The 9,510-nt window shown below is 43.7% G+C and overlaps 1 pseudogene; it reads left to right on the top strand.

The window, feature by feature from the left end:
- Window positions 1-1,959: 1,959 nt before the first annotated feature.
- On the top strand, window positions 1,960-5,636 carry LOC123821190 (annotated as a pseudogene).
- The last annotated feature ends 3,874 nt before the right edge of the window (window positions 5,637-9,510 follow it).

Genomic DNA, 9,510 nt, shown 5'->3' with positions numbered 1-9,510 from the left:
GGAGTCCCCACTCTGCCAAAGCTGCATGGGGAGTTTGAACAACCAGGATTCTAAGGCCTGCCTAGTCATAGGGCCAACTGGTTTGTACCTTGGGCAAGTGCCCCCATGGATCTCAGTGGTAGGCAAGACTGATGCACCAGTCCTAATGGTCAGTGACCCTAAACAAAGCATTTGAGAGGCAGCTGGAATGATGCTGCTTGTTTCAGCTCCTTGTTTCACAGCTGGCGCACACATACACATAAACTAAACACAATGGGAACTCTGAAAAGTCTGCTAAGTCTAGGCCTCCCTGACATAGGGTCTGAAAAGACCTTAAACTTTTTCTCCCCCACACAATAACTCTTTGGAAGAGCACTTTGTAAATAAAAAGCTACACACAGATGCTGTGCTGAGAATAAGTGTGCTGACCATGGACCAGCAGGGCCTGAGAGTATCAATAACAGCCAGAGCTGCCCTTTACTTGAAGCAAGTGCCATGTATCAGGCACGCTGCTGGTGATTGTTTAATCCTCACACCAACCCTGTGAGAGAAGGGCTGTCACTGCCTTAACCTCCAAGGGGTCCCAGGTTACCTGAAGAGGAGATGACAGAGCTGCCCCCCACCACCACCACCACAGCTCCAACCTTCCAGGAACCCTGGAGGCCCCACGTCAGGCCTGCTCTCTCAGAACGTGCCCCAGAGAAAGGGGCTAATTCTATCTTTCATCAAAGGTCTGAGACTTTGCCATCTGGAATAGCTCAAAAATTTTTTAAAAAATTTACGTAATGAAATACTTTCTTCTAAACTCTCTCATGCTTAAGTCCCATCTATAAACTCAGAGTTGGGTCACTAAAGTTGAAGAGGGTGCCCTAAGGCTCGGAGCACCACTGGGAGGCTCCTTATCCAGTAGGTTGGCCCTTACTTTGTGAGGTACAGGAGGTGCCACTGTACCTAAGGCTCTGGTTTGGGGTTCCAAAGAATGGGGTGGGATGCCGGCTGACTTGCTCGGGGCATGCCCCGCGCATGAGCACTAAGTGCACACCACCCATCTCCTCCTTTCTGGCCCCAGCGGTTATGACGTCACTCACATGGTAGGAAACTTATTTTCACAAACATCTCACATTTAGTTTTTATTCTTCAAAGATATGGATTGTAAGGTTAAAAACTGCAGTCACCCTCCCTTTTTTCTTGTCCTTATAAAAGCCATCAGCAGATTTTCTGTATCAACTAAAGTAGAATGTTCTGACTCAGATCTTGGTGTAGGATCAACTGCAGATCCGGACCTCTGACCACAGGAGCAGCGATGACCAGGATCGATTTCCGTTTGGCTGCCATCAAACCGACCTCCTTCTTGTAGACATCAGGGATCACACCCATGGAGAGCTGACCATGAGCACAGTATTCTTGCCAAACAGCTTGAACTCATAGTGGACAAGCTGCTCCGGAGCCGTTGCTGGGTGGAACACAACAGCAGGTTGGCTTGGTCCAGGCGGGCGGCGGCTAGGGCTTCCCGAGGCTGCAGACAAGAGACAGAAGCGCAGCACAGCATGGGTTGCCCTTCTTCATTTCCTCATGGTGGGTGCGCTCTGCCGTGGGGCCCGGGAAGTCACAGAGGCGCGAAGGAAGTGCGTTGGCCATAGGCACTCCCAGGTACTGGTTGTCCTGGTAGAAGGTGTTCTCTGCCTCTGCCGAGGTTTGATAGCTGAGGTGATCTGATGGACAAAAGTTTGAGCTTGTGCTTGGCGACCACACCATTGCTGATGTACAGGCTGTTGGTGGTTAGAGGCGACTGCACGAAGGCTGATAAACCAAACTGGGAGGGCGCCTGGGTGCAGTCAGCAAGGGGCAAGGGCTGCATCTTTCAACCGGGCTGAGTCCATGGAAAACTCGCAACCAACCGAGGGCCAGCAGGCTTGTTCAGAAAGCAGCCGTGCCAAAAAGTCTCGCAAAAGGCTTTAGGGCAGAGAAGAGGGGACAACCATGGATCACGACCATGGATCACAGGTTCCACTGGCCATGTGCACTGGTTCCCATACAGACTGCAGTGCCGGTCTTCCAAGAAAGTTGGGTCTCTGCTCCTGGCCCAGTGCTACTGCCATCCCAGCTCACCTGGCTAACTGCCTATGATAACTGTGGGCCCTCCACACGAAGTCTGCATTGAATTTTGTTGCTCATTATAAGGAGCGTGAAAAGCAAATCACTCTTTCCTCTAAGCACGAACAGAGGAAAACCCTCTTAGCCTACCACATTAAATATTAAATTCTGAACAAAAACTATTGAGAGTGGGAGTGCTGAGCATTGGAATGGATCTTAAGGAAAATGCACTCTCTGAGCAATTTGAAAATGGGATAAATCCCAGTTACCTAGAATCATTCCAGTAAGATCCCTCTAAACAGCTCTGACAGTTGGGCCACAAAGCCAAGTGAGGGACTCCCCTCAAAGAAATCCAGAAGTGGAAGGAGCTAATGCCCTCAACTAGGGAGAATGTTTCACTAATTTCTCAAGAGAGAGCTGTGTCTCCAAGAAAGCAAACACTGAGTTAGCTCACTGTTTACAAGTGCCTGGACAGTTCCCCACTGGCTGTTGATATGACTGATGTTAGAATTCATGATTCATCAGGCTGCAGCCTACTGGCTTTGGAGGGAGCATGACCTTGCCAACACCTGGATTTGAGACTTCTGGCCTCCAGAGCTGTGAGAGAATAAATATCTCTTGTTTTAAGCCACCTTTGTTATGACAGCCCTAGAAAACTAATACACCTCTCTAGTCTTTGACTTATGAAAGCATATGTTACTGCAAGCCGGAATATAGGAACAGCCTTGAGTTCACTCTTTAAAAACAAAATTATTTCCCAAACCTCACTATTTTCAATGTAACTTGTAACCAATTACCTGTGACATACTTGCAACCAGTTGCAACACACCCAAGCAACCCACTGCCTGAGCCAGAAACTGCCAATCCCACCCAACATTTTAATTTTACTGAGGAAATGGAGCTCCAAAGAGGCCACATGGTCACGAGAGGTGACGTAGGCACTTCACTATGTGTTCCTCCTCATACCTGGCCTCCTGTGTTCTAGCCAAGTTCCCTGAGGAAGGCAGGACACCACATCATTGCTCATGTCAGTCCCCAAACTTTGCCCTCTGACTCCAGTTTAAATCATTTTGTGCAGTATGGCCAAGCACCGAAACTTCCATAAGCAATTCTTCTCATAACTCCGACTGTGAAGACTGACAAAGTGATTCAGTCAGGCAACTGTACAGAGAACTGCTCAGTGTACTGGGACCAGGATGGAACACAATATCCCGTGTCAGGTTTACATACATCTTGGGTGGGAGAGGAAGAGCATCTGTGCTTTGATATTGCCATTAAAAGATGCAGATTCATTATTAAACCCTCCTTTGATAGAAAGACCCATAGTGAATTTATCAAGAAACCTACAATATAACTGTGAAGTGATTTCTCTGAACTTCAAATAAAATTCTCATATAGCCCTCAAAGGTAGCCAAGATAGCCTTGTCTGGTGTAGCTCAGATGGTTGGAGCATCCTCCAGAAAACTGGAAGGTTGTGGGTTCAGTTCCCAGTCAGGGCACATACCTAGGTTGCGAGTTCAGTCACCAGTTAGCATGCATACAAGAGGAAATCGATAGATGTTTTTCTCCCTCCCTCTTTACCCCTCTCTCTAAAATCAATGAGCATGTCCTCAGGTTAGGATTAAAATTTTAAAAAGAGGTAACCAAGATAAAAAGTCAAAAACCTGAACACAGGGAATTTACAAGTGCAAATAACTAATATCTTTAACCTGGAAAGAGGTCCTCCTGGTTAGGATGCCCTTCCAACAAGATGACTTTGCTGATCTGGATTTCCTGTGGTAACAGCCCTATTTGTTCCTAACTGCTTAGTTTTCCTTTATGTTTCAGAAAATAACTTATATCCTACTTTTGAGACATGATCAACAAAGTTACAAGAAACTATCTACTCTGCCAGTTAAAAGTTTCCATCCACTCTTTTTATAAAAACATTGGAGAATCACACAAGTAAACTAAACATTCAAACAATACCTAGAAGGGAGTCCAAATACCAATAATCTGGCACTGGAGTTTGGGTTGAAAAAACTTAAAGTGGGATAACCTTCCTGAGGCACTAGAAGAGGGAAGAGTCAGGGTCGAGAAAAACCAGCAGATCTGCCTTATAGCCTCAGAGGTTGTGCTGGTATCTACAGAAGAGAAGGTGAAGGCCAGGAGCCAGGCAGAAAGAAAGCCAAGAATAAAATAGGAAGAAAGCAAGTGCACGGTAGATGGAGGCAATCTGGCTTCCTCACCCAGGTGTCTGGGTAACTAAGGGAAGCTGTGTTCCCATAACCTTGCAGGGGCCTGATAAATAGTGTTCTCATTGCCTTGAGACTGGGTCTGATAAACTGTTCCCATAACATGAAGTGGGCTTGCAGGCGCAGAATTATGTTATCTTATGTAATGTTCTGGCACTTTTCTGGCTTTGTTTCCCTAAACAGGTAGGGACTCCCTGCTGGGTGTAATGATGAGACACACGCAAGGGGACAGGTGCCATGATGGGTGCCACGCTGGGAAGCAAGGGCCATGACATGTGACATGCTGGGAGACACACAGCTTGCAGTGTGCATGGCTCACCCACCCATGAATAAAGGCATGCCAGACATCCCAACAATTCTGTGAATATTATTCCTTCTGTGTGAATACCATGAACCTGCCCGGCCTTGAATGGTTACAGCACAGCAAGGAAAGTCCTAGACTATTGCTTTTAATATAATTGAAAGGGCCTAAAATGTCAGTGAAAGTGGATTAAAGATATGATGAGGTATTTTTCCTGATACACACAGCTGTGTTTTTTATAAATTAAACAAGAGTGGTGATTTGGTCTATAAACAAAACAGGTTTTTTCAAGACCACCTACCTCCTTAGCCAATTACAGTTCCTATCACAGTACTTCTTCTAGTCTGTCAATATGCCTGCTCTGCCCTTGACCCTGAAGCAGTCTAAAGTGCACAAGTTATCCATTGCAGGATTGCTATGATTGATTGGATCAATAGTAGACACTAGGGCCAAAACCTGGCAATCCATTACCTAGCCAGCACCCATTCAAAATACTTTTTTAAGAAATTAAATCAAAAGCTGTCCCACAAGTACCGACCAGAGACAAAGCAAGAGAGGAAGCAGATATTACTGGCCTGGGCCGAGAAAAGAGCTGCCAACAAAGGCAGTATCCCTACCAAGAGGCCACCTGTCCTTCGAGCAGGGGTTAACACTGCCACCACCCTGGTGGAGAACAAGAAGGCCCAGCTGGCAGCGATGGCACATGATGTGGGTCCCATCAGCTGGCTGTCTTCCTGCCCACCCTGTGTCAGAAGGTGGGGGCTCCCTACTGCGTCACCACAGGGAAGGTCGGGCTGTACTGTCTGGTCCACAGGAAGACCTGCACCACCAGCACCTTCACACAGGTTAACTCAGAAGACAAAGGAGCTCTGGCTAAGCTGGTGGAAGCTATCCAGACCAATTACAAGGACAGATACCATGGGATCTGCTGCCACTGGGGTGGCAGTGCCCTGGGTCCATAGTTGGTGGCTCGCATCACCAATCTGGAAAAGGACAAGACTAAGGAACTGGCCACCAAACTGGGCTGAGTGTGCACTGTGGAGGTTTCTGTATGTAAAAATAATAAAAACTCTCCTTTGGGAAAAAGAAAAGAAGAAATTAAATCAAAAGGTGTCTCAGCCATACTCAATAGATAGACTATAACTGAACTAAAAGAACACATGAGTGTGGGCTCATGTGTAACTAGATGATACTAATCTGCATAAAAACAGACTGGAGCAATATAAAGAAGGAGGCAGACACATGAGAACCTGTGGTTCGAGAGTGAGAGGAAAGAGCAGCTGCCTTGGTAATGGAGGGCATTACTAATTGTGAGGATAGCTGTCCTCACAATTTGTATGAAATATCTCTAGGTACTTTGTTTCCATGAGGCTTCTGTGACATTTTGTCAAGTGTCTTTGGAGGTTTGTCAAATTCTCCAAGTCAAAAGACTTTGACTAGAACCACATGATTAGTTATTCCCCTAAAATATTCCTAATGTAATCAGATGGCCCTGGATAAGTACAACTGTCTTCTAGAGAGAGGAAAACAATGCTAAGAATGAATTATCAAAATTGTACTATAAAATAAAATGCATATACATATCTACATGTAAGCCAGTATAAGATATTATAGAATCATTGGTGTTAAAAGGGACAAGCTGAACTCTTGCCTTTGAGAAGGCTACAGATAACTTCACCCACAAATAAAAATCGCTCGGAATGATCTCAGAGCCCACTGATAAACATTTCCCTTTCTATTTCTCTCTCTTATCCTTCAAAACAATGAAGAATATTCTACATACCTAAGAGAAAAGCAGTGCTACCTACCTGTTTCAGTAAGATGAATTCTAGATATGAAAAGCTAAAAAGACAAAGTAAAAAGAAAAAATGACTATTTCATAATTTTTACAAAATACAAAGAGAGAAAAGAGGATCATTTTGTCCCTGAACCTTCAGTGGGAAGCAAAACTCAAAAGGGAAAATATGCTGTAAAAAAATGTTTTCCTTTGCTGTTTTTAGGCCACAACATCACAATTTTAAAAGGAGAGGAAGGAGAGAGAGTAGCCAAAAGATCTAGATGATCAGACAGGGATCACTAGTTCTGAAAGGAAAACCCAAAGATAATCACTTCAATAAAATCGTATTTAAATGACATATTCAAAACCATGCTCAAAATACGTCATGCCGACAAAACAAACAGGATTCATTTTTTTTTATTTAGAGGGGGAATAATCTTTAGAAGATGATGATTAAAAAGCTAGCAAGAGCATTCTACACAGAACAGAATACTCTGGCAGGCCGGCATTGCTGATGAAACAAGAAAACTGCTATCAAGCTGATTTAATACAAGGCAGTTCTTTCCAGAGACCCCAGACACTAGAATAACAATTCAAACCAGCTGGAAAAAAAATGGAAAGAGAAAGTGTTGGAGATTTTCAATGTATCCTCACCTTAAAAGGCATTTCTACCGCTTCAACAGAAGAGATGTTTTGTGGTTGATTTTATATGCTTGCCTTCGTAGTTTCCTTTACAAATGGAAAGGACATCAAATTATTGCCATAGACTATAATACCAGCATGTCCAGAAAGAATTAAGTCTTGTAAACACATCATCCTGTAAAAGAGGTTGTTTGTATCAACTCTAGTTACCAGGATTCTGAAACCAATGGGTAAAAATCATCCATTCATTATGATTATCTGTATACAAGTATACCTGAATGGCATATTTAACTCTGAAACACAAGATAACAAACAGATTTGGGGGGAAGGATGAGCCCAGATGGTGAAATGAAAATTATATGATATAGATTATTTAATGGCAAGCACTTGTAGTATGATGATTAAGATCTTAAGGCAGAAAATCTGGTTGAGTAATGCCTCCACTATGTTCTGGCTGTGTGATCTTGAGCAAAGTACTTAACCTCTCCAGTTTCCTCATCTATAAAACCAGCATAAGGGGACCTATCTTGTATAGTTCTTTGAAAAATTAGGTAAACTAAAACACATAAATCAGGACGGAGCCTGAGTCATAGTAAGTACTAAATAAGTCAATGTGGTGATGATGATGATGACATCAATTTCAAGTTGATGTCCTCATTTTATCACCCTTGGTATTCCCCAAGTCTTCTCCAGTGATATTTGGTGTGAAGAGGCCATTCTCTTATTTCAGATTCCCCATAACTCTTTGTATATAATTTTTACACTTTGAACCTACAAATACATCACATTCTCTCTAGAGTCCTTACAAATAGTTTTCTTCCACTATTATTCCCTGTAAACATGACCTGCTTACTTTACTTACTGGTATGGGAATGGCACGCGTTTGTCTGTCAGAAGCTGACGTTCTTTAAACTCAACACCGCTTTCTCCGTGTTCTTTAGTATGTCAGTACATAGTGGGCAGTCACAACCTAATTGGAGTCCAACTGAAAATAAATTCCCCAACTGTGCAAAAAAATAATAATACTTCATATGGAACATTGTGAAACTTTACTCTTGAATATCAAATTATGTCATGTCTACTATTGCATATCCCACACTAGCCAAGTATTAGACTCATGTCATGGACAAAAAAAAGTTTGTTAAGCTAAATTAAACGTGATTATAAAGATAGCATTGAACAGTGATGTTTGGGGGTCTTTTGATAATCTGTTTCAGTGTACCGAGGCCACAGCCACTGTTATATCATGAAGCTTGCTTCATCTGGGAACACCTGCACGTGAAAAACATTCAGCCCTGGCTGCTGTGGCTCAGTGGGTTGAACACTGACTTGTAAACAAGAAGGTCGCTGGTCTGATTCCCAGTCAGGGCACATGGATGGGTTGTGGGCCAGGTCCCCAGTCAGGGGCATGTGAGAGGCAATGGATTGATGTATCTCTCATACCTTGATGTCTCTCTCCCTCTCTTTCCCTTCTCTTCCACTCTTTCTAAAAGTAAATTACTAAAATCTCTAAAAAAGAGAGAGAAAGGAAAACATTCAGTACAAGGGCATGATACCATAGAGTTTAGGCTGGTCTGTTCCCACAAAGTTACAGGAAATGGGAGAAACAAAACATGATCAGTTCTTCAGTCTCACATCTTACTCTGTCTAGTATCACATGGACTTTTGTATGTTTGATAATGTCTAATTTTTCTATTTATGAAAAAAATGAAGCCTGCCTCTCTGCACAAATAAGAAAGTAAATTTTTCATATAATGTCATCATTTTATATCATCTTGGTTTAAAAGTGCGGAGAAGGTCGATTGGAAAGCAAGAGAAAATATCAAAGTTATACCCATGGAGCTTAACCATGAGTGAACCATGAATGTGGTCCCCACTGCACTGCTGTATAAATTATTCAAGGACAGGCACTTTGCCAGCTGGTGCCTAAAAAGCCAGTGGGGGTAAAATTCAATTATCCCTTAATATTATTCTAGGGAGAAAATAAAACATTATAATGTTTGGGGGGAAAGAAACTACGTATTTTATCCACTTTTGTGGTCCTTCTTTTATACACAGCTCAGTCTTGTGCTTCTGCTCAGGGAGGTTGAAAGATACACTTAGGAAGGGCCAAGGCCAGGTGTCAAACTCATTTTCACGGGGGGGGCAGGGGGAGGGACCACAGCAGCCTCACAGTTGCCTTCAAAGGGCCGAATGTAATTTTAGGACTGTATAAATGTAACTACTCCTCCACGGTTAAGCAAGAGCTCACTGCACCGGGTAAAACAAGGTGGAGGGCAGCGTTCGGCCCGCAGGCCTTGTGTTTGCCACCTATGTCCTAGAGGATGCTCGGATGACCATGCTGCAGCTGGTTGCATTTCCTAATGGCTGGTATTAGAGACGGGAAGGAACTCCAGGCACAGCCTCAGATTCGGACGGCTGGTGGAGGGTGGTAGGTTTATTCTCTGGGTGTTCTAGAGGGGAGGAGCTCTGAGGCAGAAGCC

This window comes from Phyllostomus hastatus, unplaced genomic scaffold (assembly GCF_019186645.2).
Source record: "Phyllostomus hastatus isolate PE091 unplaced genomic scaffold, TTU_PhHast_1.1 phas_contig_38, whole genome shotgun sequence".
Taxonomy (NCBI): Eukaryota; Metazoa; Chordata; class Mammalia; order Chiroptera; family Phyllostomidae; genus Phyllostomus; species Phyllostomus hastatus.
Note: the sequence above shows the minus strand (reverse complement) of the source record. Positions and strands in the feature narration are given on the sequence as shown.